We start from the raw sequence: 4,831 nt of genomic DNA on the forward strand, positions 1-4,831 counted from the left end.
GGCGACGAGTGCCAATGGGTGCGGGTCGACTCGAGTCGATTCAGGTCTAGACCGTTTTAAAGAAGAGGCTAGAGGATAGTTTGTGATATTTATTTGAATTCTTCTACTTCCTCCGATTCATATTAGTGGACTTAATTTTATTTAAATTCTTATGTATCTAGTTTAAAAACTTAATTAGATACATATAAAAAAATCTAGATAAAGTTAAATTTGTTAATATGAACCGAAGGGAGTAGCGGTGTTTCAGTTTTGCATCTGCGAGTACAAAATTTTGACGACACATAGCAGAACTACTCTTATTTCTGCACGATTGGGAAACCTGAAAACTAAACAAGTCAATGAGCAAGAGTCCTCTATTTGAAAATTAAATGAACAAATGAACAAATGACAAGGAAATGTGAATCATATTGAACAACATCATAATCTTGATTTCTATGGCTTGAATAAGAAAAATAAAAAAATGAAGTAAAGAATGACAATTCTCATCATTGTTGAAAGTTCGGCCGGAAATGACATCTAGAAATATTGTCGTCATTGACCTTTTCACTTAACGTCGGTCGGCTGGGGGCTGCTGGGTGCTGTGTGTTGGACTCGTGCGGTCGCCGCTGGTGTGGCGCTTGCCTTCCGGCGCAAGAAGAAGGGGACGACGAGTGCCAATGGGTGTGGTCGAGTCGATTCAGGTGTGCCTGTCTGGGTCTGCACCGTTTTAAAGGTGAGGCGAGAGGATTGTTTCTAGTGATATTTATTTGAATTTTTCTAGCGATGTTTTTCTTATTTGAAAAACGCAGTACAAACATAGAGTCTCACGTACACGCGTATACACTCACTCCTATAAACGCACACACGTAAGTTCTACCCCTATGAGCACCTCCGAAAGACTGAGCTGGTGGATTGAATCTTGAAAATCATCACAGGCGTCTCGCTGTCGACGGAAACGTCGCCTCCCACTGAATGAATATTTCGCCTTTATGAGACACACAGATGTTAAACTGGGGTTTGAACTCTGGTGAGCTGGAGGTACAACCACCCTCCTAACCACCCAACCACAAGTTGGTTCTCTTTCTAGCGATGTTTTCGTTTTGTACTGTACTAGTTAGTGTGCACGTGCAACGCACGTCTCTACAATACAACACTGATCTTTTGAATCTCATCTTTTTTATATGATTTGTCTTCACTATAGTTATTTCATCTCTATCTTATTTTGAGAACAAAATGATAAATTTAGGCTTCCTAAGCATGCCCAAATTTTCTCAATAAATTAAATCTTCATTCCATGAATCGGCGTAACTCCAATACTCAAAATATATTAACAACCCTGAAAGAAACATGCACGTGCGCATATCTCTAACGGATAAAAGATGAGTCAAATCAATCACTATATACAATCTCATTCTAACATAGAAAATGTTTGGCATATTCAGAGCGAATAAGATTATTTTAAGATGAAAAAAGATCCCTTGAAAAGTTTCATATGAACAGCTCAAGGATTAAATCGCCTTCATGATAAAGGACTACCATAAGATCCATTATCCACGTTAGCACCAATACTTCATCAAACCGGGTCTCCAGTTCCTCAAAATAAATAAGGACATCACCATGTTAAAAAAAACTATTATACTACACAGTTCTATCTCCTCTAGTAATTATAAAAATTTAACTTCTTGCATTTTAAGAGCAGTAGATATTATATGATAATTCCATATTAAAGATCTCTCACCTTTGTACCATGATTGTAACCTTGCATGCGCCAGAAAAATCAAGAAGAACAATATCGGGACCATCACCTCTGTACTTCAGGTCTGCAGCTCTTCTTTTCACTTGAGATTGTTTTCATTGAAGAAGCAAGAAGACTACCAGAAGTGTCTAGTGAAAAACTGCTCCATATGTTCAGCCAATTGAAATACTACAATTATTCATGTCAATCCCAATCACTTGGGCTGAAAAGAAGATGTAGGGAATTCCCCAAATTCAAAACGGAGACACGAAAGTAAGATCAAAGAGAACAAGATATCAGTGTTCAGTGCTCACCCACGTCATAAGTACAGTGACACATGTGGTCCATAAATTGCATAACTAAGATCACTACTAAGTTAGCATCCCAATCTGATATCACAATAGAGCTTCAACGCTCTCCACAACCAAATGTTAGTTACCATATCATATACTACTATGAGCTTGGCTGAAGAAACTTATATATATATATATATATATATATATATATATATATATATATATATATATATATATATATATATATATATATATATATATATAGGAAGCTCAAATGGGGCACCTAGGAGCCTGGGCACCATGCATTGTGACCACACGATGGGTATCTAGATCTTAGAACCAGAACGGGTTGGTATTATCGGGTTTGACCCATTATGGTAGGTATATTTGGAAATGTTTGCATGCACGCTGCATGAGATTTGTTTAAAATCACTAAATATTGTGTTACCTTGTTAGGAGAGTTGTTGATAATTGCACGCATGAATTTCCTTGTATGCACCGTCCAAGATTACTGGGCTTTTATTAGTCAAAAAAGGTATGTACAATTTTCTGGGTGAGATTTAAGGTATATGGCGGGCCAGCCCCTATTTTATTTGAAAGATTGCATTGTCCTTTATTAGTTGGCTGTTAATTTGAGGAAAGTGCAGCCGGGGATCCTGGAATTTGGTGGCCCAGTGTTTCTACATTTGGAAGGGAGCCTTCGACCAAGATTAGTGGGCTTATATTTCTATGAAATAGGATAGTGCATATTTGGCAGGAAACTATTTAGAGTATATGACGGCCCAACATTTCTATAATTTGAAAATGTAATTAGGAAAAGTTGCACAAAGTATGTTTGTCACCATCAATAAAATCTTTTTTTTTTGGAATGTTTGATACTGGTCTATAATATTGAATGTCGTTTATTATCTATCTTTTATTGACTCGGCTTTATTATGAGACGTTATTCACTAATACAATTAGTGGTGCAGATTTTATTGAGTATTCAGACAACCAGGTATATTACCGGCTGATTCCATATGCATTTGTGTTACACATAAAAAGTGGCGACCAATGTGGACAATTGATTTGATTCGTAAGCTAAATAATTAATTTATATATATTAATGCATCGAGGTATCTAGGTATGTGTATAGATTACTGTACCAAGGTATCTAGGTATTGTACGAGGAGTATGACAGTTCTTGTAGGTATCTAGGCACCAATGTATTTTACGAGGATTATGAAAGTTCTTGTTAGCATCCAGTGATCGAGTGGTTTTTCAAGGAGTATGATAGCTCATGATGATATCGCGGGATATAGGGTCATGTTGGAAATACCGATACCTAGATTTTGAGCATTGCGAGTAACTCAGTTTGCATCATACCTCAGGCACTGGTATGTAGGTATCAAGTTAGTGTCCGAGGAGTATGCTAGTTCACACAGGTATCTAGGTATTGTACTAGGCATATTATTTATTTTTGCAGGTATCTAGGTATCGAGGTATTGTACAAGGAGTACGAAATTCTTGTAGGTATCGAGGTATTGTACTAGGAATACCAATATCGGTATCGAGGTATCTAGGTATTGTAGTAGAATATAAACGTTATTGTAGGTATCGAGGTTTCATACGAGGAGTATGAAAGTTCTTGTAGGTATCGAGTGACATCGCTATTCTCCAAGGAGTATAAGATCTCATGATTATGCAGCGTTGTATGGAGGGTATGTTGGAATACCGATACCTACATTTTGAGCATTGCGAGTCACTCAGGTGGTATCAAACCTAAGGTAGTAGTATCGACTATCGAAGTATTGTCCGAGTAGTACGATAGTTCATACTAGTATCAAGGCATATATGTATTGTACGAGAAGTGTGAAAATTCTTGAAGGCATCAATGTATGTACAATGGGTATGAGAGTTAGGTATCGAGTGATCAAGCTGTTGTTCGAGGAGTATGAGAGCTCACTATGATACCGCGGGGTATAAATGTATGTTGGTAATACCTATACCTACATTTTGAGCATTGCGAGTAATTCAGGTCGTATCATACCAGAGGCACCGGTTATCAAGGTATCGAGTTAGTGCCTGAGGCGTACGATAGTTCTTACCGGTATCTAGGTATCTAGGTATTGTACGAGGAATAAGAAAGTTCTTGTAGGTATCTAGGTATTGAGTTATTGTACGAGGATTATGAATGTTCTTGTAGGTATCTAGGTATTGAGGTACCTAGGTATCTAGGTATTTTACTAGGAATATGAAAATTCTTGTAGGTATCTAGGTATTGAGGTATTGTACGAGGATTATGAAAGTCCCTGTAGGTATCTAGGTATCAAGGTATTGTACGAGGAGTATCAAAGTCCGTGTAGGTATCTAGGTATTGTACTAGGAATATGAAAGTTCTTGTAGGTATCGAGGTATTATACGAGGAGTACAGAATTTCTTGTATGTATCGAGTGATCTTGGTGTTGTCCGAGAAGTATGAGAGCTCATGATGATGCACTAGTGTACGGAGGGTATGTTGGAAATTCCGATACCTACATTTTTAGCATTGCGAGTAACTCATGTCGTATCATACCCGAGGCATTGGTATCGGGTATTGAGGTATTGTCCGAGGAGTGCGATGGTTAATAACGGTATCGAGGTATATGTATTGTACAAGTAGTAATTGTAGGTATCGAGGCATTGTACGACGGGTATGAGAGTTCTTGTAGGTATCGAGTGATTGAGATGTTGTCCGAGGAGTATGAGAGCTCGCTATGATACGGCGGGGTATGAGGATACGTTGGAAATACTGATACCTACATTTTGAGCATTGCGAGTAACTCATGTACAATTATCGAGG

The sequence above is a fragment of the Lolium rigidum genome, chromosome 5, assembly GCF_022539505.1.
Source record: "Lolium rigidum isolate FL_2022 chromosome 5, APGP_CSIRO_Lrig_0.1, whole genome shotgun sequence".
NCBI classification, from domain to species: domain Eukaryota; kingdom Viridiplantae; phylum Streptophyta; class Magnoliopsida; order Poales; family Poaceae; genus Lolium; species Lolium rigidum.